Source organism: Ambystoma mexicanum, chromosome 4q, assembly GCF_040938575.1.
Source record: "Ambystoma mexicanum isolate Mex_15411 chromosome 4q, UKY_AmexF1_1, whole genome shotgun sequence".
Taxonomy (NCBI): Eukaryota; Metazoa; Chordata; class Amphibia; order Caudata; family Ambystomatidae; genus Ambystoma; species Ambystoma mexicanum.
In genome coordinates, this window is record NC_090928.1 from 391,512,040 (window position 1) to 391,530,418 (window position 18,379).

Genomic DNA, 18,379 nt, shown 5'->3' on the forward strand with positions numbered 1-18,379 from the left:
AGATATGGGCTCGGGTGTTAGGCAGAAGCCAGTGCAGTTCCCTTAGGGAGCACTACGCCAGATTAGGACTACAGGTGAGGGCAATAAATCCCCTTTTGGTATCGGTCTGTACTACAAAGATTTAGTTGGTAGCTGTGGCTGAGCAGTCAGACTTATCTCAAGAGTGAGATGAGCAGTATTCAGGGTTTACACAATAGGCCTACTGTACTGTGGCACAAGGAAACACTGACCAAAGCTTTGTAGTTAAAAAGTATATATATATATTAATTTTATACACTTCTAAAAAACACATGTATCACAAGTATCAAGCAAGTTAAATTAAGTCAATAGAAAAATATACACACTCCCTATATAAATTGTAGACCAAGTGAACCAGAGTGAAAACTGAGCAAAACGGCACAGTGACAACTACACACAAGGGATCCTCTAACAATTTCTCACAAGGGAGGGAAAACACAAGTTATCTAGAAATAGGTTCTTATACACCCCAAACAACACTTCCCATCAGTTGTGAACCAGTTCAGCAAGACAGTGCATCAGTATAGGCAATACTTCAAATGAAAACTGAGCAAAATGGCATTTCACAATGATTATGCAGTGAGAAGGAAAGGGTAGTTATAAGAAAGGGTTGCACCACACAGTTCGAATGGAGAATCAATCTCAAGAAGGCAGGTCTAACAAATGTGACCAGAGTCAGTAGGCCTGTGCCAGAGTTAGTGGTACAGGGCAAGGGCCCCGGAGCAAAATGTTCTTGTAGCTGCAGTCCAATCTTTGGTTAACGATATTGAAAAGGTGGATGCAGAAAGCGAAAGACAATGTTAAGAGAGAGGGGCGGCCAACCCAACAGGTAGGTAAAGGATTTAAAACACCTTTAGCACTACCGCGAAGAAAGGGTGGCCTGACGGAACAATGTACCTTAAAAATGAAGAAGTGGCTCCTGCGGTGGCGGTTGTTCCTGGTAGTTCCTGCAGTTCGGTTGATCCAGCAGAGGAAGAGAGGCTGTCGTTGTGTAGGAAGGTTCGAGGTTCTGCACTATCCAGGGATGAATCCAGCCGCTTTGCTGCCAAACAAAGTTTAAAAGGTATGCTCCTTTTAATCGTAGTCTGGGTGGATAGCTGCTTGGCTATCCGGTCTCCAAGTGCGGGGCACTGGCGATTCGACCACAGCAGGTTCGGGAAGGCGATTGGCAAACTGGTTGGCCCCACCAGCTCTAGGGAAGAAGGCTCTTTCAGATGAAGATCTCCTCTCGTTGTGTGGAGAAACGTGTTGAGACGCTGCAGCAGGGCTTCACCGGTGGTGGTAGTCGTTGCAGATGTCTTTGGCTTCTCTCCTCTTCGGTTCCGTAGTTCCAGTGGCAACGTCTTGCTCTTTCAGTCCTCGGGACCCTGCTTTTATGCAAAAAATCCCCATTCATACAGCCTAGTTGTCACACACACAGTGGAGTGGTCATCTTGGCGGGAGACTGTTAGGCAGAATCCCGTGCAGTGCCCTTAAGGACCAGTACATACGATTAAGACTACAGGTGGCAATACAATTTTTACCTTTAGTACAAGCCTGTACTACTAATTATAGTGGTAGCAGTAGCAGAGCAGCCAGGCTTATCTCATGAGTATATGAGCAGTAGCAGAGATTACACAAAGGGACTACAATTACTGTGACTCAAGCAAAGACTGACTCAAGGTTTCAGGTAGAAAAATATAAGTACATTTATTTTTAAACCATTTGTTATAAACACAACACTAACCAATTCACTTTGTACAGTAAGTCTCAAGGTAAGTACCCTGTGTTGAATACACCGGTGTTACTAACAAAACATGTTACCGCGAATACAATTGCAATCACTTTTTGACAGGTGGGTCTACTAACTAAACGCGTATCTGTGACATGAAATGCTACCGGGGTAAAAACACACTTCGCAATTGTGATACCCAGAGGGAGTTGGAGGCAAAAATCACAGGCAATATTTTGGTTAGGCAGGCAGAATCAAGAAACGCTCAAAGACAGGAGTTCAAAAGTCAAAGGGCCGGAGCCAGGGTTGAGAGACACCGGGGCCTGTTGCCGAGGATCACACAGTCAGATAGTTCGAGATTCAACATAGCCAAAACTACTTCGATATTGTCAATGTTCAGAAGCAAAAGTTATAAGAAGGAGGGAAGATCAGGGCAAGCCTTAGAAATGAAGAAAAGGGATTCACCCAGTTTCCTCAAGCAGAACACAGTACCTTGTTCCAACGGTGCAGCTGGTGCCCTGGCAGTTGTTCCTAGTGGTTTCCTGCAGACCCACGATTCCTGGAGCTTCGTTGTGAAGGAGGATGTCTGAAGGGGGTCTGCACCACACAGGGATGAGGCCGGCAGCAGCGACACAGAATAAAAGGTGCGCTCCTTAAAAACAGGAGAGGCTCTTCAGATGGCTATCCGGACCACTACAGTTGTGTGCAGCGATTTCGACCAAGGAGGAGGATCCTCTAGCTGTGGAAGATGGGCTGGTTGTTCCCACCAAGCTCAAGGGAAGAAGACTCCAGACTGGATCTTCTCTGAGTCGTTGAAGGTAGATAGCTCAGGACTGCAGCAGGGCTTCACCGGGAAGGTAGTTGCAGCAGCCGTCGTTCTCTCCGCTTCTCGTCGGTTCCTTGCAGTTCCAGTGGCGACTCTCTCTGACTTCTAGCCCAAGAGACTTGCCTTTTATGCGCAAAACCACCATTAACACAGCCTGGCTGTCAATCACGCAGCAGGGGCCTTGTCCAGCCCGGACAACCACCTTGACCAATTGTAACAAAGTGCGATTTGGGTTTCCTAAGATACCCTGTGTAAGGGGTGACTACACCCCTCCCTCACATCCAGCCCACCTAGACACCCAGGCGCCTTGAGGAGGGCTTCTAGGTAGAAGCCCGCCAAAAGCCAGCGAACAAAGAAGGCAAACCTGGTTTGCCACGCAAAGTAAAACACAAGAAGGAGTTTAACAAAAAAAGTAATGGCGAATAAACCGCACAGGAGCCAAAAGAAAAAGGATTTGGTCAAGCGGTTTTAAGTTCTAGGCTAACACAATAGCCTCCAATATTACCACGGTTATATAAGATAACCGCAGTAGAAATTTAGGGTAGATACCTCTGCCACCAGCCATGTCTAAATGTTAAAATAGCGAAACAATGCTCTAGGAGGTACAGATCAAAAAGGGATACGAATTAACCCTTTCCAGTACTCCATGGAAGATGGGGTGTACGGGATCTGTGGTTGATTGACTAAGTAAAGTTAATGGTAACTTTACCCTTTTCTGGGGGACAGTAGTCGCCTCAGAAATGGAGTTGGTGGGAGTCTGAACGACAACCCAGTGCCACTGCCCAAAAAGTGCTGTGTGACACAAACAAAGAAGGGGGCTACTGAAGGGATGTCCTTCAGAGCCCACAATCACAAAAAGAGGTGGAAACACATAGCAAAACACAGGTAAAAGTGGGGGAAAAGCTCTCCCTCTTACCCAGTGGAAAGAAAATAAACTCCAGAAGTCCAGCAAAGCTGCTGGGGGACTCACTAGGTGAGGGCAATTAGCCATATATGAGAATTCTCCCTAACACTCGCCCCCCCCAGACTAAGGGACAGGAGGATTTAATCCACTCCTAGATGGACCTCATACCTCTAGTCGGTTACAAACATCCTAGAGAGACCATCAGCATTTTGGTGGTGACTTCCTGCTCTGTGCTCAATGGAAAAATCAAATCCTTGTAGGCAGATTGACCATCTGAGTAATTTTGGGTTTTCCCCTTTCATTTGCATCAGCCATCTCAAGGGATGGTGGTCAGTCTGAATGATGAAGGTAGATCCATACAAGTATGGTCTAAACCTCTTCAGTGACCACACAATAGCAAAACATTCTCTTTCTATTGTTGCCCACCTTGTTTCAGGATCCTTTAACTTCCTGCTGATGAAACAAATGGGGTGTTCCCTACCTTTCTCATCTAGTTGACTAAGGACTGCACCTATACCTACATTAGAAGCATCAATTTGTACAATGAAGGGTTGGTGGTAGTCAGGAGCTCTTAGGACTGGAGCTTGACAAAGGGCTTTCTTTAGACCTTCAAAGGCTTGATTGCACTCCTCATTCCACCTGACCCTTTTAGGAAATTTGGGAGAGGAGATGACATTCAAGGGAGATGCTATGGTCCCATAGTTCTCTAAGAAGTTCCTATAATATCCTGTGACACCTAGGAAGGCTCTCACTTGGGTTTGAGTAGTAGGGGTGGCCCAGTCCTGTACAGCTTGTACTTTGCTAGGCAATGGCCTTATTTCACCTCCTCCTACTTCATGTCCAAGGTAGACCACTGAACTCTGACCAATTTGACTTTTGCTTGCCTTTATGGTCAGGCGGGTCTGTTCCAGAGCCTGCAATACATAACCTAGGTGTTCAACATGTTCTTTCCATGTAGGACTGAACACTGCAATGTCATCCAAGTATGCCATGCAGAAGTCCTCCATCCCATTCAGAACTTGATTGACCATCCTCTGAAATGTAGCAGGTGCATTCTTTAATCCAAAAGGCATTACCTTGAATTGGTAGAGGCCAGCTGGAGTGGAGAATGCAGTTTTCTCCTGTTGCCAATAGCCTGACGTTTGGTCAAATGTGCTGAGGTACTTGGCTGCACCAAGTTTATCCACCAGCTCATCTGTCCTAGTCAAAGGATGGGTATCAGTCGTGGTGACTGCATTTAGAGCTCTATAGTCCAGGCAGAACCTCAACTCTTTGGATCCTGCCTTTGGTACAAGCACAGCTGGGCTAGACCAGGGGCTAGTAGAGGGCTCTGTAACCCCGAGCTCAAGCATCTTGTTGACCTCATTCCTTATGTGGGATCTGATATTGTCTGACATTCTGTACCCCCTGCTTTTGACAGGTAAACAGTCACCAATGTTTGTCATGCTGGCCCCAACGGGTCACGCCTGGTGAAAGTGAGAACAGGGAGGCAAACTGATTTAACAGTAACTTGCATTCATCCTGCTGGTCAGATGTGAGACTGGTAGAGAGATTAACTCCTTCCACTTGCTCATCTAAAGGTAAGCCTCTGAGGAGGTCGGGCAGAGGTTTACTCACCTCCTCCTCCTCCTGAGCTGAAGCTAGAAGCAGAGCTCCTATGTCAGGTCTAGGGACATAAGCCTTTAAACGGTTAGTGTGAAAGACTCTGGGAGCCTCCTTATGGTTGCCTAAGTCCACCAGATAGTTCACCTCTCCAAGTTTACCCACAACCTTGAAGGGTCCTATCCATTTGTCCTGCAAGGCCCTCTGCCTTGTGGGGACCATAACAAGAACAAGCTGGTCTTGAGTAAACTCAACCATGTTAGCCTTCTGGCCATGCCAATGCTTTACCAGAGCTTGACCAGCCCTCAAGTTATCACTTGCCTCTGCCATCATGTGTGACATTCTCCTCCGGAGACCTATCACATAGTCAGTCACTCTGACTGGCTTGGGGGAAGGAGCACCCTCCAACCCCTCCTTAATCAGGGCCAATGGACCTCTGACTGGAGGGCCATAGAGAAGTTCGAAGGGACTAAATCCTACTCCCTCCTCAGGGACTTCTCTATAAGCAAAGAGAAGGCATGGCAGTAGAAGGTCCCACTTTCTTCTAACGGGTTCTTTTAAAGCACCTATCATGCTCTTCATAGTTTTGTTAAACCTCTCAACCAGCCCATTGGTTTGGGGGTGATAGGCAGTTGAGAACTTGTAGGTAACTCCACAGGTTTTCCACATGGTTTGCATGTAGTGGGACATAAAATGTGATCCCCTGTCAGATATCGCCTCATTAGGAAAACCTACTCTGGTAAAAATACCAGGTAGGGCCTTAGCCACAGCCGTAGCCGTAACAGTCCTCATAGGTATGGCTTCAGGAAATCTAGTGGCATGGTCCACTACAACCAGGATAAACCTGTTGCCTGAAGATGTGGGAGGGTCAAGAGGACAACAATGTCAATCCCCACCCTCTCAAAAGGAATTCCCACCACTGGGAGAGGCACTAAGGGTGCCACATTCTGGGACCCACTCTTGCCAGAGGTTTGGCAAGTGTGGCAGTTTCTGCAGAATTTGTCTACTTCTGTACCCATCTTAGGCCAGTAGAAGTGCAGAGATAGCCTTTCTTTAGTCTTCTTAAAACTTAAGTGACCAGCCAAAGGTACCTCATGGGCTAACTGCAGAAACTGGAGTCTGTTCACTAGAGGTCCTACAAGTCTTTTGAGGTCTCCAGGGTTTGACTCAGTTGGTTCACTGTAGACGAGGCCATCTTCCCAGTGCAACCTATACTTCCCAGGCTCAGGCCCATTGAGCTGAGAAGTGGCCTGTTGGCAAAGACCTTCCAAGGTAGGACACTCTCTTTGTCCCTTGCTAAAATGTTCTCTGTTGGGTCCACCTTCTGCCAGTGAAGACTGCAGCTCATGATGGTCAACAGGGTCAAGATCTCCTACCAAGGTAAGATCCTCTTCTAGATCTGATTCCTCAGTATCTAGTTTGACCATACAGGGTTGAACCTCACACTCAGCCTCAGCTTGTGTGGGAGTCACAGGTGTGACTTTGGACAGTCTTTGAGATATCCTTCTGGGCACAGGAGTTCTTGCTGGTTTCTTGCTGGCAGACTTAGGTTTCCCTTTTGTCTTTTCTTGCCCTGCAATGGCAGTAAGTAAGTCCTGTGGACTTGGGGTAATAGCTTCCTCTATTATGTCCCCAGGAGAGCCTCTTAAGGTTCTCTCCCTTGCAGACCTTGTGAGCTCCTGCTTCCTTCTGCTGGAGGGCCTGGGGGTACTAGACACAACTCCAAGAGTTTTAAGGTCATTACACAACAGGACCCTCCCAGGTACGTCATTTTGCACATTTACAGGTATCCTGACAGTCATGTCATTACACTGGATGAGAGCTGGTAACTGGGGAACCATTTGCATAGGGCCTCCAGCTAACTTGGTTAGGTGTTTGGGTGCCTTAGCAACATTCTCCGCCTTGAAAAAACATTCATCAACCACAGTTATGCTGGCTCCAGTGTCTCTGATTGCAGGGGTCTCCTGACCATTCACAAGGACACTATCTTTGTAATACTCTTTAGTATTATCTGGGATTGAGTTATAGACATCTAAGTTCTGTTGTTCCCAAAGACCCAAGGACACTAAAGAAACACTAGCTGAGACTCTCATAGGCTCATCAGCTAGTAGCTGAAAGTTTCCACTTGTCATAGGTACTTCCTCCACCTGGGAGAAGGCTAAGAAGACAGTGTTGATCCCTGAAGGTTTACCCTTACACCGAGACCTCCTTTCACATGGCCAGGCAATCCACAAACACAGCATTTCCCAAATGCTCTCTGGAATGGGGGCTTGCTCTGACTTCCATCTTGTGTGGAACCAGGTGGTACACTAGCCTGATTCGGTTTACCTTGTGGCTTACCCTGGTTATGTTTGCGGCCCTCTTTTGGATTGGAATTATTGGAATTCTCCTTGTTGTCTTTCTTGGACTGCTTTCCCTCTTCCTTCTTCTGAGTTGCCCCAGAATCCTTGTGAGTAGCCCTGTTGGCAACCCACAAGTCAACAGCCTTAGCTAACTTTTTAGGATCTATCGCCTTTGAATCAGCCAAGTGCTGTCTAAGCTCAGAAGAGCAGGCATCAAAAATAGACTCCAACATTACAAGATTCCTCAAACCTTCATAAGTGTTCACTTTGTAACCCTTAACCCAACCATCATTGTTTTTTAAACAGTCACACGCCCAGGTAGCCCAAGGGGTCCCATCATGCTTTTTGAGGGTTCTAAACCTCTTAGGATACTGGGAACGGGTCTTCCCAAACCTAGCTATTAATGCTAGTTTCACACACTCATAATCCTGCTTATCCTCCTCCCCCAACTCCATTACAGCATCACTTGCAACAGGGGGAAGCCTAGAGAAAAGCCAAGGAATCAACTGATTCCCTGAGATACCGTGAATCCCATGATTGTACTCAAACAGTGCTAACCAATCCAAAACATCAAGTTTAGTCGCATACATACCAATCGTTTCCTTTTGCATATGGGGTCTCTTAGGGCTGGAAGACCTAGAAGACTCTGGGAGAGAAGCATTTTCTAGAGACAGTTTCTTCATTTCTAGTTCGTGATTCAGCTCAATTTCTCTGAGCCTTAACTCTTGATGTTTCATGGCAGTTTGTGCATCAATATGTTTCACTTCTAATTCAAGTCTCATTTTCTCAAGTGCAATAAATTCAGGAGTAAGTGTAGGACCTGTGGGGGTCCCTGTGGACAGAGGTTGTGCATTCTGAGCAGGCAAAGGAGTTGTAGGGTTTCCTAGCAAGGACTCATGTACTTCTTCTAAATTAACACTCTCAGAATCAGAAACATCAAAATCCACATTGGCTGGAGTGGTAGGCCCTTCTGACCCACTCTCCAGACTTTTTCCCATTAGCTTTGCAACCAGTTCAGATTTCTTTCCTTTACCAGAGAGTGTCATGCCCGCGCCGCTGGCGCACGCATTGGCAACCATCATGGACTACTTGGTACTCATTTATCCTCCTAATACTCCTTGAACAACTTCTTTTCACGCCTTGGTCTTTTATTTCCATTTGCTCAACTTTGGTTCTTTCTTATTTTATTCAATTAACTACATTTACCATAATGCACCTGGCTACAGTCCTCAATTCCTGGCTATTCTCATTCATCATTATTGGGACCACAATCCCCAGAAGCCCTAGCGGCCAGTGCTGCTTCCACCTGCTCAGGACCATAGAGGGAGGAGGCAGATTGTCTTCAGGTGTGCTGCTCCAGGTGCTGTCAATTAGCCTGCCTCAGAACAGGGCAGGGCGGCATATAAGCAGGAGCACAGTGTCTTGCATCTTGAGATCTCCCCGCTCCTGTTTGCCTTGACCCTCTACTTTGTATGCTGTTCCTGTTGCTGCATTTTCCTGTTTTGACCCAGTGCCCTTTCCGGGCTCCCTGCCTCGCAGCCGATCACGCTCCGCTGCCTTCTACCAACATCCCTTGTACTCTGGGCTTCCTGCCTTGCAGCCTACTACAGTCCTCTGCAGCCCTCTACAGTCAGCGGCCCTGCTCCTCTGGGCTCACTTCTTGCTGCCCTGCTCTTCTGGGCTCCTTGCCTTGCAGCCTGCCTCACTCTGGCTGCCTACAGTCCTTGTCCTCTGGGCTCCCTGCCCTGCAGCCTGCCTCACTCCGGCTGCCTACTGTCCTTGTCTTCTGGGCTCCCTGCCCTGCAGCCTGCCTCACTCCGGCTGCCTACAGTCCTTGTCCTCTGGGCTCCCTGCCCGGCAGCCTGCCTCACTCCGGCTGCCTACAGCCCTTGTCCTCTGGGCTCCTTCCTTGCAGCCTGTCTCCCTCCGCTGCCTATAACCCTTGTCCTCTGGGCTCCCTACCTCGCGGCCCTATTCTTTTGGGCTCTCTGTCTGTCGCCTACTACTAATCTCTCTCTGTCCTGTTCTTCTGGACTCCATGCCTTGCAGCCTACTACAGTCTTCCGCAGTCCACTACAGTTTTCCTGCACCTAGTGCCACTCTTGGCTGCAGACCTGCTTCCTACTTTGCAGCCCTTTTGTTTTCCTGACTGCTGCTCCCTTGTTCTCTTCCTTGAGTCCTCTGTACTCCACCTTAGGTTATCTATTTCAGTCTAACTGCCTTTCCTTCATTTCCTTCTGCTAGATTGCTCATTGACTTCCTTTTCACTCCTTGCCTGTTGGTTTCCGGCAGGCAACCTCTGCCCCTTCCCTTGTTGCGTTTTCAGTGTTACAGACACCCACTGCTGTGGTTCCCAGCCATGAGCATACAGCGTGGGCCTCTGTTATAGCAATTTGTGCAGAAGGCTGGAGTTTCCTAAGGTTCGTGGAACACTCTTTCCCATTTCAGCATACACCCCAAGAGGGAATCCAGTTTGTTTGTACCTTTGTATCTTTTGCCCCTTTTGGCTCACAGCTACAGCTTCCTACTCTTCTTTCTTGTTGAACTTCCTGCTGTGTGTGCTTATCTGCTACCTTACTTCAGCACAGCCACCCAAACCCTACCTGGGTACCCTGTGCCACTCTTGACAGAGTGCCATTCCTCACAGAGAGTTTCTTGTCTTTACACATGGTTCTAAGAACCTCAGCAGTATAGAGTAAAAGACTCTTCGGTGTAGTTTTCCATACTGGACATGATTTCTGAGTTAAATAGAATTAGTGGTGTTACCCTTGTGGTTAGTTGAACCCAAGCAATAGCAGCACTCTAAGTGTAATCACTCTACTTCCAAAAGACTACAGGTGGCAATACAAGTTTTACCTTTGGTACAAGCCTGTACTACTAAGTTATAGTGGTAGAAGTAGCAGAGCAGCCAGGCATATCTCAAGAGTATATGAGCAGTAGCAGAGATTACACAAAGGGACCACAATTACTTTGACTCAAGCAAACACTGACTCAAGGTTTCAGGTAAAAAATATAAGTACATTTATTTTCAAACCATCAGTTATAAACACAACACCTCTATTAAACTTTAAACAAAACCACAAGTTAAATATACTACAACTAACCAATTCACTTTGTACAGTAAGTCTCAAGGTAAGTACCCTGTGTTTGAATGAACCGGTGTTATGAACAGAACACGATACCGCTGATATGGTTGCGATCACTTTTTGACAGTTCGGTCTACTAAATAAACGCGTATCCGTGACATGAAATGCTACCGGGGCAAAAACACACTTAGCACCTGAGATACCCAGAGGGAGTTGGAGGCAAAAATCACAGGCAAAATTTCGGTTAGGCAGACAGTATCAAAAAACACTCAGAAACAGGAGTCAAAAGTCAAAGGGTCGGAGCCAGGTTTAGGTGACAATGGAGACCTGTACCGAAGATCACACCGTTAGTTCACGATTTAGTGTAGCCAAAAAGTACTTGGATATTGTCAATGTTCAGAAGCAAAAGTTATAAGAAGGAGGGAAGACAAGGACGAGCCTTGAGGATGAAGAAAAGGGATTCACCCAGGTTCCTCGAGTAGAACACAGTACCTTATTCCAACGATGCAGCTGGTGCCCTGGCAGTTCCTGTTGGTTTCCTGCAGACCCACGATTCCTGGAGCTTCGTTGTGAAGGAGGACGTCTGAAGGGGGTATGCACCACACAGGGATGAAGCCGGCAGCAGCGACAACGAAAAGGTGTGCTCCTTAAAAAACAGAAGAGGCTCAGCAGGTGGCTATCCGGACCTCTACAGCAGCGTGCAGCGATTTCAACCATGGTGGAGATCTCTGGCTGAAGAAGATGAGCTGGTTATCCCCACCAGGCTCAAGGGAAAAAGACTCCGGACTGGATCTCCTCTTAGTCGTTGAAGGGAAGATAGCTCAGGACTGCAGCAGGGCTTCACCGGGACAGGGTAGTTGCAGCAGCCGTCATTCTTTCTGTTTCTCTTCTGTTCCTTGTAGTTCCAGAGGCGACTCTGACTTCTAGGCCAAGAGACCTGCCTTTTATGCTCAAAACCCCCCATTCACACAGCCTGGCTGTCAATCACGCAGCAGGGGGGTTGTCCAGCCGGGACAACCACCTCAGCCAATCATGGCAATGTGCGACTTGGGTTTCCTAGGATACCCTGTGCAGGGGGTGACTACACCCCTTCCCCACATTCAGTCTACCTAAACACCCAGGTGCCAAGAGGAGGGCTTCTCTGCAGAAGCCCGCCAAAAGACGCTGAACAAAGAAGATGAACCTAGTTTGCAGCGCAAAGTAAAACACAAGGACTTTAACAAAAAGAAATGGCGAATAAACACAACTGGAGCCAAAACAAAGACAATTTGGTCAAGCGGGTTTATGTTCGAGGCTAATATAATAGCCAAGAACAGTACCAGGTTTATCTAATATAATCGCGGTAGAAAAATTAGGGCCGATACCACTGCCACGTCTAAATGTTAAAAGAGCAAAACAATGCTCAGGGAGGTACAGATAGAAAAAGGGTACAGATTAGCCCTTTCCAGTACTCCATGTAAAATGGGTGTACTGGGTCTGTGGTAAAAATGACTATGCAAAGAAAATGAAACTTTACCTTTCTCTGGGGGACAGTAGTCGGCCCCAGCGAAATGGAGTCAGAGGGAAGACAACCCTGGGTTACTACACTAAAGGTGCTGTGTAACCCATACAAGAACAGGGGCACTTGGAGCAGTGTGCTCCAGTGCCCAAGGTCACACAATGAGTAAAAGCACATAGGCCAAAACCCATGTAAGCGTGGAAAAAGGATGTACATTCTTACCAGGTGGAAAAAATAAACTCCAGAAATCCAGCAAAGTTGCTGGGGGACTCACTAGGTGAGGGAAATTAGCCCTAGAAGGAGAATTCTCCCTAACACCCGGCGGCGGTCCTGGGGAGCCCCGGCGGGGTACCCGTCCCTCCCCGGAGGGAGAAGCTCTAATGCAGCGGGGGAAAGCTCTAAATTGGCCTGGCCGGAGCTCCGGGGAGGTGGCCGGGGGCTGCTGCAACCCAGCCTTGGGTTCTACAAAGGTCCCCACGCTCAGCGGGGTTCCCGTCCGTCCCCAGAGGGAAACGGTTCTAAAGGGGGGGGGGCTGTGCTAAAGCTCCAGTGGGGGCTGGGGTGGGGCTGCTGCCCCCCCCCACCGGCCCTGGGCGCCTGTCTCACGTCTGGGTTGACCGTAGCCCAAAACCCTGACGGCGGTCCCGGGGATGCGCCCTGGCGGGGTCCCCGTCCCTCCCTGCAGGGAGAAGCTCTAATGTGGCGGGAGAAGCTCCAAGGTGGCCTGGCCAGAGCTCGAGGATGGCCCTGTCAGTGCTGGCCCATGCCCTTGTGCACCTACCCAGTCCTAAGGTCCTTTGCCAGGCGGGTTTGGGGCCCCACAGGCACTTCCTTGTCCAGGCCCATTGGAATGCATGGCCCTACCAGATGGCCACTCTCCGAGCTGCTCTGGAAGTCCGGATGGGTGTCAATTTGAAATTCGTCTACAGTTGGGTCTATAAGGAGCCCGGACGCTTTCGCCGACAGGTCCCCCTGTCGCTGTGGGCGCGCAGATTGCAAGAGAGCTCAGTCACCTTCCTGCGGATTACTATAGACAGGGGGGAGAGGGACCTGTCTGTGCGTCCTTCAGTGTATTCTCGCTGCTCGCTGCCTGACCCGGGCTCTGCAGCGAAACCAGAGCACCTCCCTGGGCCCGGCCGGCCGGGGGGCTGTGCCCCGCGTGCAGCCCCAGCAGAGACTGGCCTGCTGGGGGCACTCTTTTCTGAGCACTCCATGGGATCGATTTGGCGCACTTGGTCCGTCTAGGGTTGGACGGCTTGGCCAGCCTCGGCTGTTTCAAGCAATTCGCTTCCACCCGCCCTGGGACCGTGTTATGCCCCAGTCTTTGGGGAGGGCCCCTGCCCCCGCATGGGCGGCTCTTCCCTCCGAGCCAATTGGAGGTCGATCAGCCCGGCAGCTCCCCAGTGGTCAAATCAGAGTGGAGGGGGTCAGGTGGCGTTAGCTAGCCCCAGCGCGGGTGTGCCTACCGCAAGCCACAACACAGCCCCTGCTCCACCGAGCACGTTTCTCCAGCAGCTCGGAACACATGTTCCGTGGGGTGCCGACCCCCTGCGTCGCTGCTCCGGTGGCGGCGTTGCAGGCGAACCCCCTACCGCTCCAAGTTGTGCCTGGGCCCGGCCTCTCCCGACCACCCATCCACCCACCCACCCCGTGTGGCGTGGCGGAGCGGGCCAGGCCACCGGCGCCCGCGTGACCGACCTGTCCGCCCCAGGGCCCGACGCTCGGGTCCTCCACGAGACGGCCCCCCAGCAGGGCGCGAAGGTCGGCTCCGAGGCGGGCGCGCGGCTCCCCCGTTGCCACCCTCCAGCAGGTGCAGCTACCTGGTTGATCCTGCCAGTAGCAAATGCTTGTCTCAAAGATTAAGCCATGCACGTGGCAGTACACACGGCCGGTACAGTGTGCGAATGGCTCATTAAATCAGTTATGGTTCCTTTGATCGCTCCATCTGTTACTTGGATAACTGTGGTAATTCTAGAGCTAAGTAGAAAGAGAACATTCATAAGCTACCTCTGTTTAACTGTGTATGGGAGGTAGGCAAAGAGGTGCAGGGAGCTAGTTTTAGCAAATGCTTGCTATAGAGGGTCACAAAGAAAAAGTTTTCATATAAAATGTATTTATTCATAGATTTGTACACACATGTAAACACCATAGGTTCATAAAGAAAAGGTAGAACCTAGTGAGGATTCATTTAAGCCAAAGTAGGCTTAGCACATAATTTAAGCTGTTTCAAACATCACAGTTGAAATGGGTGAGGGTTAGTAACAGATTGTGCCAGAGATTCAATACTACTTAAAAAATAGTAGCATTCATTATCGACACAAAATTATGTTTCCAGTCCAGGATGGAGTCAGCCTTCACGTGGAAGTAGAGGTGTTTGTTTTGGTGAAGAGTCCGGACTTTCATCAGGACGTGGTTCAGAAAGGGGGGTGCCTAGATGGAGAGATAATGTTTTTTAGAACACATATGTTGGAAAAGTGTTGTGACCTAAAAGAAACCTGCGTTATCAGGGTCTACCTTGGAATATCAGTGGTTAAACTGGTAAGTAATATGTAGAGCCTGCGTTGTTGCCGGGGCTGTAGCTTTGGTCTACAGGAGAAAGTTGGTAACAATTAGTTACCTTAAATTGAGTTTGTTCAATATTTATAGAGATTAATAAGAGGGTGGCATACCTTAGTTGTAGATATGCTCAGGTCCGGGAGTGGGCCTGGAGTAAAGGATTGAATGCCGTTCTGGCCAGTGATCAAGGAAATACGGGCACTGGTTCGGAGTAAAAGACCCAATTAGTAAGGTTTTGGACTGAGGCGGCAAAACAAGTGAGATGATGCCTTCAAAGTTAAGTGCCCAAAAAGTGTGTTGGAGAAAGAAGAAATTGACTATTTGAAAGACTGTTCAAAATGCCGTGATGGTAATTGAATAGTGACTATGCAGGTTTTAAGGCTAGCTGTGGCTCGTGGTTGGTTTAGCGTGTTTAATAGCTGTCTGTGATGACTCCATTAATGAGCGTCGAGAGTCGTGGTTTGTAGAATATAGCGATACCAAACTATCAAATAGCTAGTGTGGTTGCTTGGCAGAAGTGGACTTAACCGATGTGAATCATTAGCCCAAAATATTTTTAATTAAGACTACACAGAGACACTATGTGCAGCAGCTGGCTAGACAAGGTGCGTTGCCGGTATTAGTCGGAAAACTTACCTAAAGGTTTAGTACTGCGTTGCTCCAGCGGCGCTGTGTGTTTGTGATGGAGAGCTGTTGCGAATGCGGAGGTAATGAAGGGAAAACCTCATCATGCTGCGCGCGCATGCGCATAATGGAACACTACCTGCTTAGGTATGCGGATGTACGGGAGGGGACGCTATCAGTGAATAGGGCTCGCATGCGTGGTGAATCGGTAGGACATGGCCTGAATTAATGTGCGTTATCACTGTGCTTTGTATATGTTAGGTGAAACAAATGTGTCACTCTGGCTTACACTATGAAAAAATCGCATTTGATTGCAGAAGGAGATATACAGGCAATTACAAAGCAATTGAATTGGCGGAAGGCATAGTGTAGACGTGGGTCACATCAACATGTACCAACAAACTTCCTCATAATTAACAGATTGTTATTTGATAGCGAATGGAATATTTGTATATAATTAGCAAATAGAGTGGCACATATACGCATATATTCAAGAGTGATAAAAAGTCGTAATTTTTTACATGAGAGAACATTTATCAACCTTTAGTAAACAGTTTGCACAATAGAGACAGCAAGAAAAAGATTGAGATTATAATGTGCCAAGATGATGGCATTGAGGTTGTATTGGGGTTAGGGAGGGTATTGTAAGGTTATTTGAAAAACAGGTTCCATTCAATGGCGACATTGAGGCCTTGTTTGACTGAGTTCAAGCGATAAATCCATTGTTGTTCCAACTCGCGCAGTGATAGGTCTCTATCACCTCCTCTAAAAGGATTTTTAGCAATTTGTAAAACGAACCAAAACATGTCGTTGTGCATGTGCTTTTCCTTTTGGAAATGTGCTACCATTGGTTTATCTGGGATTCCGTTCTTGATACATGAACGGTGTTCACAGATACGCTGTCGTACCTCTGGTTTGCTCTTGCCGATGTAGAGTAGTTTGCATGGGTATTGAATGGCATAGACTGTCCATTTACTTTTGCAGTTTGAAAATGTATTGAAAGTCCAAGTTTTGCCATTTAATTCGATAGATTTCATATCTTTGGTTAAACAACAAATAGAGCAGGATCCGCATTTGTGATGGCCTTTGACTGGTGGCAGGTTCCACAGGGTGGTCTGGCTTTCGGTGGATTTAGTGGGTTCCGTGTAGGTGTTAACTAATCTGTCTTTCAAATTTCTGCTTCATTTGAAGGCAAAGCGAGGCTTGGTTTGCTTAAAAGTTTCTGTGTGTAGAATACTCCAGTGACATAGGATGTTTTTCTTGATTTGGTTACTCAAGGGAGAGAAGGTAGTGACGCAAGTCATTTTGTCTTTGCACAAGTCACGCGGTGTTGGAGAGAGAGATGATTCTGTGCTTCTGTTTTTGGCTCTTTTTCTTGCTTGGCGGATGATATGGCTCGGGTATCCTCTTTCTTTGAGTCGTAGGGAAAGGTCTTTGCTGGTTGCGTCGTAGTCATCTCGGGTAGTGCAATTTCACCTGAGGCGTAGAAACTGGCCAAAGGGAAGGTTGTCTTTAAGTGCTGCCGGATGAAAACTGCAAAACTCGAGGAGAGTGTTCTTGGCTGAAGGTTTACGATATAAAGTGGTGGCCAAAGTGTTGGTAGAGGTTTTGTATACAGTAAAATCTAGAAACGGTATGGAGACTTTATCAGATTGTATGGTGAACCTTATGCAGATGTCTTTGCTATTAAGCCATGTGAAGAACTGTTGTAGTTCGGCTTCGTTTCCTTTCCACGTCATGAGTACATCGTCGATGTAGCGTACCCAGAAACCTATCTGGTCTTGGAAAGGGTTATCTGTGCTGTAGATAGATTTAGCTTCAAACGAGTCCATAAAGAGGTTAGCTATATCTGGTGCAAAAGTTGCTCCCATTGAGGTACCGTGACATTGTTGGAAAAAAGTTTTTTAAAAAAAAAAGTAGTTCTCAGTTAGGGCGATCCGGATACATTCTAGTAGAAAGTTAGTTGGTGGTTCCATGTTGGTTCTTAGGTTAAGGTAGGTGGCTAAAACAACAATGCATTCACGTTGGGGAATACTCGTGTACAATGATTCGACGTCAAGAGTGACCCAAAAGTCATTGTGACCCACAAACAGTATGTCTAGTTTTTTTATTGTGGATGTGGTGTCTTGTACGTACGAGCGCATTTGTCCAATGAATGGTCGCAGAAAAAATCAATATAAATAGATAAAGGCTCTAGGATCGACCCTATGCCGGCCACTATGGGTTGGCTGGGTGGGTTTATTGCATTTTTGTGGCTCTTAGGTAATAAATAGAAAGCTGGCAAAATAGGGTTGTGGTTTATCAGAAATAGTTTCTCATCATCGTTGATCCAGCCTTCTTGCCAAGCGTGACAAATCAGACTTTCGATTTCAGTGAGAAGTCTTGTTGTTGGGTCAGAAGGTATCCGTCGGTAGAATTTAGCATTGCTGAGGTGTATCTGAACTTCCTTATTGTAGAGTGTTTTTGCCCAAAGAACTATTCCCACACCTTTGTCCGCGGGTTTGATGAGGAAATCGAGGTTGTTTTCCAGATTGTTGAGAGCCAGGCGTTCATTTTTGTTCAAGTTGTCCGGGTATCTGATGTTTTTGTCGAACAGTTGGCTTGTTTCTAGAAGGATTCGGTTTTCGTATGCCAGAAATTCTGGGCACACCATGTGTGATAGCGGTGTGAAGGTGGAGGGGGGTCTTAGTCCTGTAGAGAGAGGTGGGTCTTTTTCTGGTTTATCCATGAAAAAGTATTTGAGCCTGATTGTACGGAAACATTTTCGTAGTTCTACCTCCGTTTGAAATCTGTTCGCGGGAGTAGTGGGGATGAAACTTAAGCCTTTACTTAAAACGCTTATTTCGTCGTGGGTGAGTATATGCTCACTCAAATTGAAAATGGGTATTACCAAGTTTGGTTCCCTGGCGGCATCCATTGGCGCGTTCTCATTGGATGTTGTTGGTATTGTCTTGGTCATCCTCGTTGTCCCCACCCTTGAAAAACCTGTTGTTGGTTTGAGGTAGATGCTCCGGAGTTGGTAGAACCTGTGTCACTGTTAGATCCACTACTGTTCGAACTGTTCGAGAAGGTGACAAACTTCTTTTGTGGTCTTCCTGGGTTGCGTTTGTTTTGTTGAATGTTCTGATTGGCTTGGTTGTAAAAACCTGGTACGAAGTACGGATATGTTCTTTCTTCTTTGTAATTTTTAATGTCATTTTGTAATTTCCAAA